Raw genomic sequence first — 19,087 nt, forward strand, 5'->3', positions numbered from 1 at the left:
AGGGAAATAACAATGAACTGGAGTTTCTGGTGAGTTCAGTCAGACACTGAGTTGCCACATCGGACAGTGTTAGAATTGATCAGAGAGATAAAACATGAGGCCCCTTTCTCAACCAATCACACCTCTGTAGGTAACTAAAGACCCCATGAGCATTAAAAAGTCATTACCAGAGCTTGTTGGGTCTGGGCTTCATTATTAAGCTCATTAGATCACTCAGTCCTGATAAACCAGCCCTGCCATGAGACTGATGAAGAGAGCAGGCATCGAGCAGGAGCTTTTTTCTCATGTCCCATTAACAATAATCCACTTTGCATAGCGTTAATGTAATTTTGGCGGGGATGTAATTTCATGCAAAATCAATCATTTCCAACCTTTTTTTAGAACTGAAACAGAATCAGACATATGAGACTAAACAGATTTAGGAATTTAATGTCAAAAAGTACTTGATCAAATAATAAATAAATGTCTCAATGACTCACCTCTTATAGGAACAATGGAGAAATGAAAAAAATGATCTGGGCCTCTGCGCTGACAGGAACATGATCCATTATAAGGCATGAGAGGAAATGGCACAGCTGCATTAAAGTCTGGCGTAGGCTATCTCTGAATCTGATATTAGTAGCTATCTCAGCTATTAGCTAATAGCCGTGGCTACGCTGATAACATTATGACTAGAAGGGAAAGACTCTCAGAAAGAACCTGAGAATACAGGGAGGTGGTGTAGAAGTAACGTACAAAAGATGGTAAAATTAAGAAAGATAAAAGAGATGCATACAGTATTTGTGTGTGAGAGTGTGTGTGATGACGTAGCGGTGGAGGAAATAAACTCAGACACAACATTGGACTGTAGGGTTCATCTGAGGACACTGGGATGTGTTTCAGTGCTATTAGTAGAGCTAACTCTGATAATGTTTCATACCAGACTCAACTAAACCAACCCCTTTTTTTATTTGTAGCACACTCTGAACGCAGTGTTCTTGCACCGACAGTATAAGAACAAAAGCTCACGAGGAGTTCTTTCCTTCTTGCCTCTATTTGATTGGCATTATTCCAAAAGTTGTGCCATAAATGTTGTAAAATAAAAGCAGCAGAATCTAGTAATACATTTTTAGGTAAGGACGGAGTGAAGGATGTTTGGGAAGGATTCCTGACTGACTTATGAGATGCATTTGTCAGCATGGAGTGTGAGAAGGCCAAGAGGAGTTGGTGTGTTAGGACCGTGACCTCCATGACCAGCAGGCTCCCTCCCACTCCAAGCATGCAATCTCTCCACAAACTGAGGCCTGTTTTTCCACCACACATGGCTTCAATTGGAGGCTACTGCTGCTGCTGCTGTGTCTGCAGCTCCAAAAAACAAAAAATATAACAGCCAGGCATAGCTCGACAAACCTGATTATGAAATCAGTGACTGGCAAACAAATCGAACTGGCAGTGTCACTTAGTGTTGGATATTTCTGTGGTGTTCGCTGAATTGGCAGCGGAGATTGCTGTATAGTTTTCTCTTGATTTCTTGAAAAATCTTTTTCTATTTGTGTGCAGGCATGATGTGTGTGTTTGTTTGTTCGTGAACAGGCCTGGATTTAAAGTCTCGCTCTAGCGCCAACAAGTCAAAGCTGTTTACAACTTGGTTGGTCGTAAAAAGTAAATATGCATCAGTAGAGGCCTATCAAAGGCCCCTTCATTTGGTTCCTGGCTAAGATGGCTTTGGATGTGTGCTGTAATTGCCTCGGCTCAGACAGAAATTCTCTGTGGTAGACGCATGACCGGGCTAAAAGAACAGAGGGAAACCATGCTGTCCTGTACACTTAAACACTTTGCAGTTGATCTGAGGGGAACCAGCAAACAGACAAAGTGCAGGGAAACCATAAGAGAGAGGAGAAGGCAGAGTAGCTGCAGACAGGACACTGACACAAACACACACACACACACACACACACACACACACACACACACACACACAACTACTGTAGAGTCACACAGGTGCACCTCTTGCAGGAGAACACACACCACACACAGTGATGTGCTCACACTAGTATTAACTTGATTGATTAAATTAAAAGCCAAACCCAAATGACAAACATCTGTTCATTGTCCCAGAGACCACGCCCATGTCAACACCAGCCACAGATAGTGGGAATGCAATGTAAGGCATATTCCGAAATAGTTTAGATTTGAAGCTGAATTAACTGATATTAGACCACAAGGGGGCAGAAAGACTCCCCAAAACAGAAACACAACGTCAGTTTATGAAGTTGTTACTGTAACTTGTTTACATTAATTAACTATTTTTTTTTTTTTAACTTATAGCAGACACAGCAGTAACATGGGCATCCCATTGTTGTATTTGGGCACCTAATAATTTTAGTAAGTGCATTATTCATTCGCAATATTCATTGTGTGCATGTTAGCTTTGGTTTGGAAGAGGAAGAATTATCTGTGTTAAGTTGATAAATGTTCACTTTTCTTCAACAGTCAGTTACTTTAGCTCTTTGCTATTTTGTTTGGTGCGTAGTAGCCGCATGTCTAAGCTTGCTTGCTGTAAATGGCTGCTTACGTTTTTTTATCGGGGTGAAGGAGTAACCTGACGCTCCAGATGGTTTGATAACACAGAACCACCTGAGAAGCCGACATTGGAACACACACCTAAACCACGCCTGTAGCTGCAAGTAAATCCTCACCGGGCGCTGATTGGTAGCTGGTAGTTCGGACAACAAACGCATTACTTGAAGCCTGACAAGATGGATTTTCATGTGATATGTGATCCCACGATTCTCACATGATCTTGTGATATCGCGAGAATCCAGCTGTGGACTGTGAGACTCAACCATAGAGAACCATTATGTGCGAGCACGAAAACCAAAACAAATTGCAAAAAGGCAACAACAAAAAAAGTTAAAAGATGCTTACAGCTGCAGATTTGGGTGTTTTAATTGTAGCACTATGAGTGCATTAAATAATTATTTATCACTATTTGTGTTACACGCAATAGGCATAAAGAATCCTTCATGTTCCACTACTACAGTCAAATTGTCTTATTTATACAGCTGCATTTGATATAAACACTTTATATCCAGAAGTTTAAAGCTTCTCTAAAAGCATTGGCCTTGCCCTTGTGTAATATGTCTCTTACACGTGGGAACAGCTCACTGATTTAGCAGACCCTGATAAAGCCTTGGAGCATGCTCAAATATTTGAAGTATTTGTTCAAAAATGTTCTGTGCACTTGACTTTAGGGTGAGTTTATCAAATCAAACTCCTTTTCAAACAGTGGTGATATTATGTCATTCTACAAAAAACCCCACGGTCATGAGTTTGCTGAGAAAAAGTGCTGGTACAGCAGCCAGAAGTCATGCAGGTGTGCGTTTTTGTGTGTGTGTGTGTGTGTGTGTGTGTGTGTGTGTGTGTGTGTGTGTGTGTGTGTGTGTGTGTGTGTGTGTGTGTGTGTGTACACTACTGAATCTGTTTTCCTAAATCAAATAGAGGTTTATTCAACTTTTATAAGGTTTTAATTGATTTGGCATTACAAAACCCACTAAATTAGTTTTGAGTAAATAAAGATTTTATTTTTCGTTCGACCCTCATAAACAACAAGATTAAACCAATGTGTGAAATATCTTTGGTAAGCCAATGATTGCTGTAAAACCAACTACTTGTTTGTCATACAAACAGATTGACTGTCTTCCCGAGTACCAAAGGTCACCATCAAAGCCAGACTCTGACAACTGCATAAACTCCATAACATCAGACTTAGCTTTGATCATATCTCTTGTCTTGTGTTGTGTCGGCTGCCAAAGCATGAAAAAAAATACGGAGAGGCACATAACAGAGCTAAACTATTACAATTTGGAAATGAAACATGACACCCACATAAAGAAAAAAACTCAAAGGAAAAATTGTGTGTGAAAAGATGTGAGAGACAGAGAGGGATGTTTGCCACTCACCATGCCCACAGGTCGGTTTTTGTTATTCGGTAAGTATGAGTCACCTCAAGAGTTCAGATGAGGATATGCACAAGTGGAAGAGTTGACCCAATAGGGAGGACCCCACTGACCGATTTACTGGCTGACTAACTAACCATCTGACTGGCTAATGACTGACGAGTCAACTGCATGATTGCCTGACTGCCAACTGTACCATTTCAGATCCAAGAATCAGTCGGCGGTGCAATCCTCAGAGTCTGTCCATGTCGTGACCTGCTCTGTCCAGGGCCACTTCCCAGTGCTCGACAGCCCAGCGAGAAACAGAGAGAGGGGGAGAGAGAGGGTAAAATGAAGATCTGTCCCCCTTGTTCCCACAGCCTGCCAGAAGGAGAGGGGAGGAGTGGAGGCTGCTCTGTTCCCATAGAGGTCAGATGTAGAGTTAACACACCCAGCCGGCAGCAGGCTGGTAACTGCTGCCTGCCTGCTACCGAAGTTGTCTCCCCCCTCTCTCCCTCTCTCCCACTGTCTTTCCTCACTGCAAACCTGACAAATCACTCTGGAGACACAGCAGAGCACCGACCCACTCAGCCAGGAGTAACAGTAGAGAGAGAGAGAGACTTTCAACCAGTTGTCCCAAGAGATCCACTGTCCATATGAGAGTCTAGAGGCAGAGCTGCCAGTTCTCCTTCTTCCCTCCCTCCTCCTCTCTATCCCTCCCTCCATTATTCCCTCCCTCCCTGCCTCTCCTCTTTCATTCCCCTCTCTAGTTTTTTTTACAGCCTCCGCTGAGACATTCTTATTGTGGCAATTGCATTAGCCTTTAGCGAGCGAGGAATGGCTCTAAGTGCCTAATGCAATGTTGTGTCTCTCTGTCTTTGTCTCTCTTTCTCCTTATCTCTCTTTCCTCTCTCTTTCTCTCTTTCTCTCTCCCAAGTGTCTATCAGTTGGACATGTACACGTACACATACACACCTCCTCTCCTTCCTTCTTTGCAGCTTTTCTTCTTCCTCTGTGAGTTATTCCTTAAAGAGACACTGTCTCTCTTTTTGCTCTTTCATGGAGGTACTTTGAAGGAGTCAAGGTGCAGGATCATATTTCTGGAGGCTGAGAGGCATCGATTGTGTTTTTCTGTTTGCCTTGTGATTGTCTCCAATGTTTACCCGCTATTAAAGTACTAATGGTCTACTGTGCCACTGCAGGAGATATGTAGCCTATGTAGAATCAATAAGACAACAATGGGCAGAAAACACATTTAACCACTTGGTTTATGACCATAATAACATAATATAGTAAGAAGGACATTATCATGACGGAAATTTTATTTCTTAACATTAAGAAAGAAACAAGAGAAAAGGCTTATCGAGTGAGGACTTATGTGTTTAGCAAACATAACGTTGACTGGGGTTGCTGAAGTGTAAACTTTCTTAAATCAAATGAAGAGCAGAACAGAGCTGCTAACGTTAGCCACACTCTGATACAGTAGCATCCAGGATTAGCTTCCACACAGTGGGTAAGTACTACACAGTTTGTCGTTAACAGGGCTTTTTAAACGTAACCTGCAGCCCCACACATTTATGATGTTAGTCAATGATATGCTCCTTCATTGGCCATGGCCAGGGGCATAGCACAAAATTCTGGGCCCTGTAGAAAGGCATTTTCTATGGGCCCCTCCCCGCATCCACAGCTATTCATTCTAGCATCTTTTTGGACCTCCTCACCTGAGGGCCCTGGGTACTCAGTCCCCTTTTCCCCCGAGTCCGACGTCCCTGACCATGGCACTCGACTACTTCTGTAGTTAGCAGGACATGCTAACGATTTGCAGCTTATGTTATAGAAGATACATTCTTTACAGTTTTGCTCATGTTTTTAGTTTTAGAAAGCCTAAAACCAGTCCATCCTCCAAATCTTTTAAATGCAGAGTATTGCTCTTACTACAGCCCCATGCACAATGTTTCAATGTGTGGAGAAATCCAATCCATGACTAGTTATTGCTAAGCTTAAGATTGGACAATCTATGTTTGGGTGTTTAGCAAATGGTCAATTGTAATCCAAAGTCCATTTTATGAAACCAAAAAGTAATTATTCACATAATTTAGCTTACAACAAGATTACAGTAAAAGCATGTATGAAAAAGTAAATAAGGTGACAAAGTCACATCCACTTGAGTCTCTGAAGCCCAGGCATCAATATGTTCAACCCTAAAATAACTAAAATTAACAAAGCCAGTAGAGGGATGACAGTGTTTCATCAGCAGGCGCGATGCAGCAGTTTTGGACTTGGCCCTAAAATCTGACACTGGAGAGTCACACATTTTATTCCCACAACTGTCCTGCTGAGGTGTCTTTAAAAACTATGCTGAAATCCTTAAACATGCTGTACAAAAAGTCAGAAAAAGTTGAATTTAATGTCATTAAAACATAGCAGAATATGTGAACAACAAGTTAAAAAAAACACTCAGCAGGGACATCCTAATACTGTCCCTCCGAGGTAGAGGCATGGCCGTCGGTGGCTCCAGCGACTCCCTGCTGTAAATCCGAAATGATTAGAGGGCAGCAGCTAAGATTAGACTGTATTTCAAAGAGTATTACATGTCCAGACATAACATTCATTAATAAAAATCTTGTGTTCTCTTTGAAGTTAGATAATATCTTACAAAAGCAGTTTTGGGGACAAGAACTGCAGCCCCTGCAATGTTCTTGGAGCCGTCTGTCCGTCTCATAACTCACAGTTACTTTATCAGTGCGATCTATCATTTCCACTGTACAAAATAGGCTTCAGTGTCTTTTTCCAGGCTGGCTTTTCTAAGTTTCTGAGCTAACAGCAAAGGAGGCTACCAATGTATTGAGTCTCTCCTAAACAGATAGCCCAAATTACAAGAAGGCATGCAAATCACTTACCTCTAATCGTAACTAGCCATGTGGATAGTGTAGGTTTAATTTGCACAGGTTTCAATGCAATGGAGGTGAATTGAATTAGGTTTGTGGTGCTTAAAGCTGAATTAGTTAACATTGTTATATTATAAAGTAGCAATAGATTAAATGACTCAGAGAATGATCAACTATCAGACTGACTTCACTAGTCTGTCTGACAAGATGTTCATTTTAGCCATTTTCATTTTGGTGAGGGTTGTTATTTCTCCCTTACCAATTAAATGACTTAATCATCCCACTGATGTCATTGTTCAGTAGACATGGAAGCGTCAGTGGTGGTTGCTAATAGCAGCTAGCTAAACATTTTAATGTAAGTGGACATACAACAATGTGCTGTTCTTGTGGCAATTATTCTGTTGCCATTGGGACGGAAGATGACGTCCACACTTTTCATCCCGCCTACACATCTCTTATTGACTCAGTGGTTTTTCCAACCACAGCAACAGGCTTCCATGTGCTCAACAGAGATTCAGAGATCCGGAGGAATACTAAAAGAAATGTTTACTATGAAACTGTTGACATCCAGAGTAAAAGCAACACTATTTCTCAAAAGAGATGTACTGTAAATGTAATTTTCAATGCTTTGAACACCACGTATAAAATCCCATTCACCTTCATTGCTTTAGTGTCAACGCAGAAACTTCGAGCAAACAAAGCCTGACTGTAAGAAATTACTGCCCACTCTGGAAACTACAGAAAATTAATCAGCACTTAGGAGAGAAAAGCTTCACAGGATGAAAACAGACGTGGCATGGCAACATTAATCTTAGTTCATGTAGCTGATGCCGTCTCAGCACAAAACAAGCCATCTTTCAAGGCAGCGATGGGTGCTCATTGCTGAGCCAAGGTGCTGATGTTTGCCTGTGTTTCTCATATTTTCCCTCTGGGCTTATTTGTTTGTGTAAACTAGTCTAAAGCATTCAGACTTTTCAGCAGACAGAGCCAGGATGAAGCAGAGAGGCAGGCTGATCGACTGGGATCATTCCCTCATTTTCAGTGACTGAAACCAAACATTTACAGAAACACCGGGCAGAGTGGTTTCACTGCACGCAAGGAATTCTATTTTGTTAGACATTACTATGTTACAGTATATAAACAGTGTCACACATTGTTTGTATGATGGGGGCTTGTTTGCAGAGACATTGGGCAGTTTTCAATTTTTGGGGGGCATTTTATGCATTTGGTAGAGTTTTGACAGTAAAGAGATATGACAGGAAATGAAAGGATGTTAAGGGAGATGTAAATATTAATGGTGTCCTCCTCGGTTGAGCTGTAACTGTAGCTAACCGATACAGCCGAGAAGGACGAGCCTCTCTTCCATGAGTGCGCTTCTTTCTGCGCAGTGATATGGTTGGTGAGTGTAATTCATTAGAAAGAAAATAGTTCCTACATTAAACACGTGAATTATCTTTAGTAACTGGGTCATGATTTCTGGAACGAGACATTGCTGTTTAGTTTTTCAAATGTTTAGCAGTCCCAGTCTGCAGTTCTGTAGTCAAGTAATTTTGTTCTACCAGTCGTTGCTAAACGGGTGTTTTGTTTTGTACAATATGAGGCTTGTGAGAGTCAATACAAGTTTTATTTACTTGTTAGGGGTAAATATTTTTGGAGCATGTTGCTCCTGTCCTGACCGTCTTCGTGTTTTGATATTCAACCACACACTGTCAGAGCGGAAAGAACGGGAGGTGAGGCTGATGACAAACTGAGGGAAACAGACAGCCTGGCTGCCTGTCTTTGACTTTTCCAGGGTGGGCTGAAGACAGTGCCAGCGGGGATGCCATGCATGGTGCTGTGCCGGGAAAAGAAGCCTACGCAAGACATGGGGGAGGGAACACGCACACACGCACGCTGACACGCGCACACGCGCGCGCACACACACACACAGACACACACAAACACACACACACACACACACACACAACCTATGCAAATGAGCTCCAGAGGCTCCATGGCATGTGGCAGATGCCCAGTTCTTCTGCCCACATCCTGTTTCCAGACCAAACCAGAGCTCGCCTTTTCACTCAGGGCAGCAACATGGCCGCAGATGAAAAATTACATTGTTGAAGGAGAGTTTTTTGAATGTTTTATTTCTTTCTCATTACAAGATGTTGATCACTCCCAGTTACTTGTAATTCATGGGTCTCTGCATGTGCGTGTCAGCCTCCTTGTGAATGTAGTTGTACAGGCTTAAAGATACTTTCCAGAAGAAGAGAGTATTTGCTTCAGTTTGTTACTCAAGGGCACTTAAAGCACGGCATTAGCTTGATGCCGTGCTTTAAGTGCCCTTGAGTAACAAACTCAAGGGCACTTAAAGCACGGCATTAGCTTGATGAGATGGAACTTGAACTCAGATCATATAGCTGAAGGCAGTCTCTCCTGCTGTATTATACAGTAGGTCTTTACAGTATTGCACCTTTTTGTAGCGTCAGTAACTTCAGTGACCAATCAAACAACCTCTCTCGCTACATTGCCAGACACAGTGAGAGAAAGTAACTTAAAGCAAGCAAGCACACACACGCATGCACGCACGCACTCATGCACTCACGCACACAGGCATGCTAGATGACTCTTTTGAGTGAAAATAGACACATATGTTCCCTAAGCTGTTAAAGAGAGGGATTGTGTGTGATGCATGCTGCCTGGAGGGTTCTCTCTGTTAGAGTTCTCACTCAATTCTTTCCCATACTTCTTAAGCATCAAGGCCATCTGTAGCTTGGCTTGACTGTACAGCTACATGTGTGTTCATTTTGAATACGTTCATTTTTGCACTCTGTCTAATGCAACGGATTACACACCTTATTTATATTTTATGAGACTTACAGTTTTTTCCAACTGCTTACACACGTTTTCAAAACTATGTCTCCTTTTTTCAAAACTCTATACACAATTCCCAAAACTGCACACACAAAATGCAAAATGCCTCATCTCCTTCAAAATGAAAAACTGCATTCAAATACCATAAACACATCTCAGAATGAAGCATTTGCATCAAATGACAAACACTTTTTTCACAATAGTAAATGTTTGGATATACCATATACACACTGTTGTTCTAAATCTAAAGCTCTTTTGTCTTTCATAGGCTTATCTCTACATTTACAATGTTCTAGAGATAAAGTAATCTGCTGAAAGTGGTTGAAAAGTGCACTGTAAAAAACAATAAAACTGAAAATATTTATTGGGCAAAACATTACGTTTGTAAGAGTAGCACAGTGTTGTATACAGTAGCATGAAACAAGAAAACAAAAGTACAAACATATGTAAAGATGGCTCTCCTTCTTACTCTTCTTCCCTCCTCCTCCTCCTCCTCCTCCTCCTCCTCCTCCTCCTCCTCGTTGTTGTCCCCTGTCTCTCCCTCCTACTCCCCTTGCTCTCTGTCTATTGTTAGCATCCATTGTTCAAAACAGGTAATCTGGCCTTTGACCTCTGTATAGGCCTATACTAAAGCAGTGATTGGTTAGTGTTCAGTTATGACATAATGTGTTAGCACACGTGAGGAGTGTGTGTGGGACCTGGTAAATAAGTGTAGCATTTTGATTGGTTGTGAAAACTGAGTGAAAGGCTGATAAATAGCTTATGGTTTTGGAGATTTGCTGTGTAATTTTGCATTTTGAGTGAGAGGTTTCAAAAATCGTGTGACATGAAAAGATTTTGTGTGTAAGCAGTTGAAAAAAACTGTATTTTCTGATTCATTTAATCAGCTTTTTCCTATAACATACATTTTGATTTGTCATAGCAGGAGAGGCACAGGTGTAACTATATCCACCAACTGAGGATGTTAAAAATCAGCTGCAGTTGGGAATTCAAGAGGACAAAAGGGAGACGAAGAAGGAGGAAGGCAGCAGCAGGTAAGGTGAAGAAGTAGCAGAAATTGGAAGTGAGAAGTAGAGTCTCAGAAGAGAGAGTCGTACGACAATGGAGGGAAGGATAGGTAGAGGAAGGCAAGAAAAGACACACACGTGTCAGCTTTAATGGCTCTTTCCAGCGGCCCTGCCTGTGCGAGGGGCTCAGGGGGAAAATCCCCAGGGACTAACTGAACTCTTCAAACCTCTGCCGCCACATCTGGATGACACACCACCGCCCTGAATCAAAGGAAGGGACGCGGCGGACGGCCAGACAGGTGGCAGGGCAGTACAACTGGGACACACCCATACACATACCTACACAACAAAGATGTAAAACACATGCACATATGTATACACATACATATATTTACACACAATTACCTGATGTTTAGCCTTGTTAGTGACATGGCTCTAGGGATGGCAATGATGGTTTGTCAGTCACTTTGGTCCAAACTGAAATAACAACATAACAACTATTTGATGGATTGCCATTTATGTTCTCTAGAGTATTAAGTCCACTGACCTCAACAACTGTCCTAAAAGTGCTACCAAAGAGGTCGATGTTTGTGTATTTGTATTTTGAACAGCTGTTGGACGGTTTGCCTTGAAATGAAATTTGGTAAAGATTCAAAGTCTCCCTGAGGATGAATTGTAATAACTTTTGTGATCCCTTAATGTTTCATCCAGCGTCATCATTAGGTCAAAATGTCAATTTGTTCAATACTTTGGTTTATTTAACATTATTGAATTTAATAAGTAGTTACAAATTACAAATAATAAGACAAAGCAATACTAAATAAAATTCCATTGCTGGCCTCTTGCTTCTCACCACATCTTTCTCTTTTCATCTCGTTAGATCAAAAGTTAGATATTAAAAAACACAGTGAAACTGAATCATATTCCATTAATCTCAGTCCTATAACCGTATGATTCATTTCTTACACCCTGAGTTCATACTGCAGTGGGTCTTTCTGCAGGTGTGATGGCATTAATAGATATCCTGTAATACCAATCTATCACCTCAACATGTGCATTGCACAGGCTGAACTAATTACTGCACTTATACAGGAAGCTCTCTGAAGCACATGCTGGACTGAGCACCCAGTTGGGCGCTCAGAGCAGAGTGCTCCCCAAACGCTGTCACCCTGCTCAGCGCTGCTCCTCTACCTGCCGTTGGTGATGGATGACCTGTGAGGGATGATGAATCGGCTCCTGTCAGGTCCTCAACACTTCCTCATCTGGGATTCAGCCGTAAGGAGAAAGAAGCATCACCATCGCCCTGCATTGTACTTTAAAATACATAGACTGATGTGTTGGTTACAGCTTTTAGTTTGTGCATCATTTCCTGCCCTTTTTAATACTTCCGATACTAAGTATAAGTATTATATTTTGATTTTCTGACTGCTTTCTGTAATGATTCATCCTTAGTTTTTCTTATGACATATTTCTTTTTTTTTTTTTTAGATCAACTTTTTACAGACAAACAGACAAATACAATTGAACAAAAACAAAAACCCTCTACCACCCCCCACCCTCTGCGCTTGATGGTGTTTTTTGCCTCCAATGGCGCCTTCCAGGCAGCTAACCCTAACCTTAACCCTAAACATAACCATTGCTGTGCTGCCTGGGACATTGGGGGCAAAAAACACCAAAGACCACCCTCTGCGGTCTCGAGGAAAACAAAACAAACAAATAAACAAACAAACAAACAAAAAAGTCACACCTTGCCTAGTCACTCTCTTATGACATATTTCTTTTGTTTTTGTATTTGTGGAATTTCCTATGTATATGGACCTTGGAAATTACAACTGTGTATGTATGCTCTTTTTGATGTCATTACATTTTAAGATTGAGAAACATTTGCGCGATGAATATCTAGTGACCGCCAGCTTTGTCATTATCATTGAGCCTGTGTACAGTGTTCTCTTCTTCACGTTGGATGTTTTTGGCCTTCTTATTCTTCTTATCATTGTGTTGTGATTGTGGTGATGTTTTCAAAAATATAAGAAACTTGCTTTCAAAGACAGAGGGGTTTTGAATTGACTTCAACAAAACTCATCAGTTAATGTTACAGTGTTCCTGAATAAAAACATGTTTAGTTATGTCAAGGTAGCGTTAAGACTTTCATAAATTGTTATATATAAAATAGGTAATCACAGAACTGGCAATAACTTCATCCACACACCAGATCAGCTCTAGTTTCACTGTTTGAACTTCACACTCTTTGCTTTCCTCACTCATTTCATCATGTTTTCTTCATTTCCTGTGTGCAGCGAGCAGAGTTCTCTGAGTTTGGGTTAAGGCCTGAGTGTTATCTGTGCTGAGTGAGAGAGGGGCTTCCTGGTAGCTTCAAAGCCAGCAGATTTTGAGCTCATTCAAACCAAAAGAGCCTCTCTGCTATCGTGAATACAGTTTCTCACTGAGGTGGTCAGTTGGCTTTATGAGAGTCAGCAGCACAGATGTTTTGTGTTTGTGCGGAGAGATCAGGTTAACGCCCCACGCTGATATTGTGTGAGCAGCAAGATCAATAAGCTGTGGGTCAGTACTAAGATATCCAGAGAGAGAGAGAGTCAGCCATGTGGCGAGAAAGTCTCATTTCACACAAATCTCAGTGCAAGCCAAAATAGAAGCAGACGGAAACCATTCCCTCTCGCCTGCATGCCCCTGTCCAGATTACTTCCTGAAGGTTTGCTAGAATTTAAATTATGCCCCCTCCTCCTCCTCCTCCTTCCTCCTTCACTCTTGTGCATCTGGCAAACGCCAGTCGATATTTATATTCATAACAAACAATGAATCTACAAGGAAAAGAGAGAATGATATAGAATAACTCAGGCAGTGTGGCACAGGAGGCAGATACCATGCTGTAACAACCATGCTGTGACGGGTTGCTGGCAAATATTGGACTTCCCTCGTAAACCTTCACCAGCAGGCTGGATGGAAGAAAGCCTCCACAGTATGTTTAACCCTCTGCATTATCCTTACAGCAGCATAGCCAATTACAAACCAGATGTGGCAAAAGCCCGGGGATCAGGCCTCTCTGATTGAAGCAGATCAACAACTCACATTTGATTCTGGCTCTCAATTTGAGTTCTGCTGAGTAGATCTGAGGCCCGTGGAAGTGAAGAGTCATCCTGTCCTCAGGTTGTGCTCCCTGTTAGTCAAAAACATGCTATAATAGTTTGACATTTGCTTTCTTGCTTCATATCGATGGTATTGATTAATATAAAGCTGGAGCTAGCAACCAGTTAGCTTAGCTTAACACAAAGCCTGGAAACAGGTGAAACAGCTGACCTGGCTCTTTCCAATAATAATGAAGAAAAGAAAACATAATTAATTAAAAGAAATTGCATGTTGCATCTCATCTGTTTAATCTGTACAAAAATGTAAGTGTAAAAATGACAATTTGTGGCTTTAGCTATTGGGAATTATGTGCCAGACTATTTCTAAGTTTCAGAATGTTTTTTATTGAGCCAAGATTATTTTACAGACAGTAACTTAGTCAAGTCAATATTCATTTTTGTAGAAAGGTGAAAGTAAGATTACAATCATTAGTCTGTATATAGAAGGTTAAACGGGATAAACGTGTGGTTTTTGTGTGCCAGACTATTTCTTGGTCTTGCACAGAGACTTCCTGGGATAGTCCAAATCACAAATTGCCGTTTCTACACTTGGGTTTTTGTTGGGATTAAAAAAAACATGATAACATGTTTTTAGGGATCTTTAGAGGTGCTGGTAAGCAGATTTTGTTGCCTTTGGACAGAACCAGGCTAGCTGTTTCCCCCTGTTTCCAGTCTTTATGCTAAGCTAGGTTAACCAACTGCTGGCTCCAGCATTGATCAATAAGACGCAAGAAAGCAAATGAGTGTCTTTTCCAAAACATCAAACTAATCCTTCAAGTGGTAACATTATGAAAAGAACTGGTCAATTTTTAATAGTTTTTAAACTGTAAAATGCTAAAAGTTTTTTTTGTCCCCACCTCCTTTTAACCTTTTTATATTTTCAAACTGTGACTGCAGAAGTTACTGATAGATTAGTGTTATTTACTTTTTTGTACTTTTCTATAAACCGGCTTCTTTCAACAGAAGAAAGAAGACGTGACAATTAGCAACAGCCTACTGTAATACTAATGTGTCATCGGACATTAAGCTCTAAATACGTGAACACATGCAACGCTGATCCTCGCCTTGATTCCTGTTTCTCTCTCGCCACCTGAACAACTTAAACCTGGCTGGCAATCAGTCAGCAATCAGGCCAATCAAAACAACTTAAACAAACAGCAGGAGGGTGAGCGATGGTCGGACAATGCTCCCAGAGGCTCGACGTGACCTCCGGAACGAGGCAGCCTCATGACTGATTGGTGTTTAAGCTCAATCACAGTCAGCACACTTCCTACTCCTGTGGTCCAGCTAAATGGCTCTATTCTCTCTGTCAACCCCCCATTTCTCTCTCCCTCTCTCTCTTTTAGCTCCCTGCTCTCTCTCTGTTTCACTCTCCCACTCCAGGGTCTCTAACACCTCCCCTTTAGTCTGTCTGTCTAGGCCGGAGGGAGGCACCGTGGGAGTTTAATTGCCTCGTATTTCCATGAAGCCAAGTTCATTACATTAACAGCTCTGGCCCACGCTGCATACTTCTAACCTGCTGCAATTTGTTTTTGTATTTATTAGGCTGGCAAAGAGACAGCTTCCCGCTCAGCTGGGGTGTGTGTGTGTGTGTGTGGGGGGGGGAGCGGCTGGGTGAGGGAGAAGGTCAGAAGGAGCTCGGCAGGCACAGGCATCCATTGTGATGCACCAGCCGGGCGGATGAAAACATGACAGGGAGGTACAGGCGAGGAACACAAGGCCTACTCGGTCTAGGAGAAATCAGGGTCGCTCTGGTGGGGATGCAAAGAGGTGAGGCAGTGAAGGAACAATAAGGGGCAGGCCAGAGGCAGTGTTGACTCAAAGTGCACATCACTGTTGGAGGAAACTTTTAGAATAAATTGTGACCAATGTAAAGAGGTAAACATAAACATACATCGGCCGCCTTAATTAGTTCACCCAGAAAACGTTGCATGAGTACTAGTTTAGGGGGCCGGTGTTTTAATCCCAACCATGGTCTTCTTTCTAATCTTAATCGTTGTGGGGCCTAAACTTAACACCTTTTGTCGGCTAAACTCAACAGCCACTGACCTGTACGAGGTTCACAGTCATGTTTAGTTGGTTAAACTCAACTGAAACGGTCTCTGAAACCACAGGTATCTCACCGTAACCGGTACACGGCTGACAGTAACATTTTCTCAGGTAAATTTGACTGTAAAGACCGCTAAACTTGACTGTCATGTGAGCAGTCGTCATGTGACCAGCTGGCAGTTGTAATTTCGTAGGATATCACACAAATTGTTGCGCATAAGTTTTCATACGATATCATACGAACCTGTTCATAAGAATGCGTTGGTTTGCTACTTCACAACTTTAGAAGGTGATAATGTCAGTGTTGTGTTTACAACTTGTGCTGCTGCCCCCAAATGGCCAATAAAAAAAACCCACTGCTATTTAATTTACTGGATATAAAAGGTAAAAATGTGTTTTGTCTACCTGCTATATAACCAACAACAAAAGACAGCACACTATCCTTGTATCCGAGTGACACAAATTACAAATACATGCTAACTAAACATAGATAGATAGATTAGATATTAGATAGATAGACCTTCTTCAATACATATTGCACTAGTGGTGCAAATAAAATGCCATTTAATCAAACTACCAAAGACCAATTGACATGCAGTGAATCTGGTACTGGGTCTCTAGTAGTATGGGTGCAACCACTTTGCAAGGTTGGCAATTCAGCTGTACGGGAAGACAGGAAGAGACACAATGCATTGGACAAGATCCTCTACCATCATACTGCATACATTCCCAGCATTATGTAGGAAGTTATTCACACACACACACACACACACACACACACACACACACACACACACACACACACACACACACACACACACACACACACACACACACACACTCTCCATTCATGAATTTGTGTTCCGCCCACTAAAAATCACTAAATGTACAGTTCACACTGTACAGACTGTGGGGTCACACATGTTCCTGTTTCACAAGCCTAGAGTTCCCAATTTGCCACACATGCTGCAGTGAATGCTTTTACAGCATTAGAGAAGCACACAGATTCAAAAATAAGCTTCCAAGAATTTTGTATTGCAAAAGTGTGCATTCACCGCAATCCCAAGGTGCAGTAATTCAGAGACAATATGTACCCTTTTACTCTTGTGCAAGGACTGTGATGATACTGTCAGAAAACCACCAGCTAATCTAAAGCAGCAACACAGAATGGATCCACTCAAACCCTCCCAAGAGTCATGGAGAAGAGGAGTAAAGACAGAATGAGTGGGAGAGAGAGAGAGAGAGAGAGAGAGAGAGAGAGAGAGAGAGAGAGAGAGAGAGAGAGAGAGAGAGAGAGAGAAAGAAAGAAAGTACCAAACACAAGGATATACTGGAAGAAACAAAAAGAAGTCAACAGTAAGACAATAGAAAGAGCAAAACAGAGAGAGAGATGGGTTGAATCTACTGGCTAGCATGAGTGAGCATCTCTGAAAGTGGATACGAAGGCGGATGAGCCATGCCAACCTCCTCTGACCGCATTAACAAAACCTAATGGAACGGCTGGCTCCAAGAGGCCTCGTCATCCATTATCTGACTGTTGCCCTGCGCAACCAAATAGGCTCATGGTCTCAGTGGCTGCAACTCAGCTGTCATACACTATGATCTCCCTTTTTCTTTGTTTTATGTCCACTGGCCTTAATGAAAATGATTGGTAAATCAATTCCCTGGTACGAAAAGAAGCCAGGGCAATATTACCTCCACCAGGCCTGTGATCACAAATCAACTGTAAATCAGCAGGAGAGGAAAAGAAAAGGGTGGTCATATATTGTGTTGAGAGGCAGCCATCAACTCAGATCCATTATTACCAGGTCATGTTGAGAGAACAACCACAGCTCAAACCCACACACTGAATATTACAGTTTCAGTGTGATTTAAGAACTCACAAATTCACATTTTTGTATCTTGCATTTTGCTTTTGTTAAATTAATAGCAACTGTGCGTTTCATGTTTGGCTTTCCCCAGTGTATTGACCAGGTGTCCAATATTAATCATCATATTCACCCAAGCGGTTAATATGATTTTGTTGAGTACATTTACTCAAGCACTGTACTCAAGTTCAATTTTCATGTATTTGTACTTTACTTGAGCGTTTCCGTTTTATGTTACTTTTTATTTTAAAAAGGACATATTGTTTTATACACTTCGTTGTATTTGGCAGCTGTAGTTACTAGTTACTTTACAGATTAAGACTTTATATATATAAAGGATCAAATTACTTTTCTCACCACTGACTCCAATTCTGCTCATCAATAATCGATCAGGGCCTTTGTTTCAATCAATCAATCAAGATCTTTTTCTCAAAGTTGTTAACACCCTAAAGGAACTGAAGAGATTTATTATAAAGGCAATGAGTATACACCCTTTCTGGTTTTATTGTTTTTTTATTGGGTAGTATTTACTGGGGGTGAATGTAACATAACCTTGTCATTCAGGGGCATGGTGTACCAGGCCCAATGTCATATAGATTTCTCACAAATATTTTGGTGGTGTTGGGAGAACAGCATTACTGATTTTCTTTTAAAATAGCAATGCACTCTATATAATGGGGCCAGGATCCAATGATAGTGTACATACAACTAACTTACTCAAAAAAGGTTGAAGTAGTGTGAAGTTACTCTTTAGGAACATTCAGATAGTGTGTCCTCTGACCACTCTTCATATCATGGATGCCTCCCTCATTCACAGATCTTTCCATCAAGCAGGACCTTGTTGTTTTTTTAAACTTCTGCTCATTAACAAGGGGATTACAGCGTGTCGTGTTTTAGGGAGTGACTGACTCAGAAGACCGGCTTCATAGGTCTTGGTTTTAGAAAGACCAACACTGTGTTAATAGTGGTGTCTGTGAGGAAACTTCATGCCAGAAAGCACTCGCTCTTACAGTATATCTTTGGTATTCTGTGATTCTGACTTTGTCATTGAGCGGTTTGAACACTTCAGTGTGGCCACTGTCTGCAACCTTCCAGCGTGGTGAGAGAATGACAGTATCCTCTGAGAATGGGAAGGGGCAATAAACTGAGGGGGGGGGGGGCTACTTACATAGGCATGCTACACAGAAATTTCTTACTTACTGCTAGGTAGCTAATCTCTCGTTAATCCACGGTACTTACCCACACACACACTGACTGCACCTTTTGTGTGGTCGCACAGAGAAAGTGTTTTTCTGTGGCCGGGGGTTGGGAGCAAAGGCTGGTCTGATTCAGGACATTCCCAGGAGCACTGGAAAG

General features: G+C 41.6%; 1 long non-coding RNA gene across 1 annotated transcript in view; it reads right to left on the bottom strand.

The window, feature by feature from the left end:
- LOC116055212 overlaps positions 1-19,087 on the bottom strand; it is a 25,283-nt gene continuing 6,196 nt past the window's right edge. The window contains exons 2-3 of the long non-coding RNA XR_004106237.2: positions 10,929-10,932; positions 1-1,964 (exon numbers count right to left, since the gene is read on the bottom strand). This is a non-coding gene — a long non-coding RNA (uncharacterized LOC116055212). The remainder of the gene's footprint in view (positions 1,965-10,928; positions 10,933-19,087) is intronic.

Source organism: Sander lucioperca, chromosome 11 (genome assembly GCF_008315115.2).
Source record: "Sander lucioperca isolate FBNREF2018 chromosome 11, SLUC_FBN_1.2, whole genome shotgun sequence".
Lineage (NCBI taxonomy): Eukaryota > Metazoa > Chordata > Actinopteri > Perciformes > Percidae > Sander > Sander lucioperca.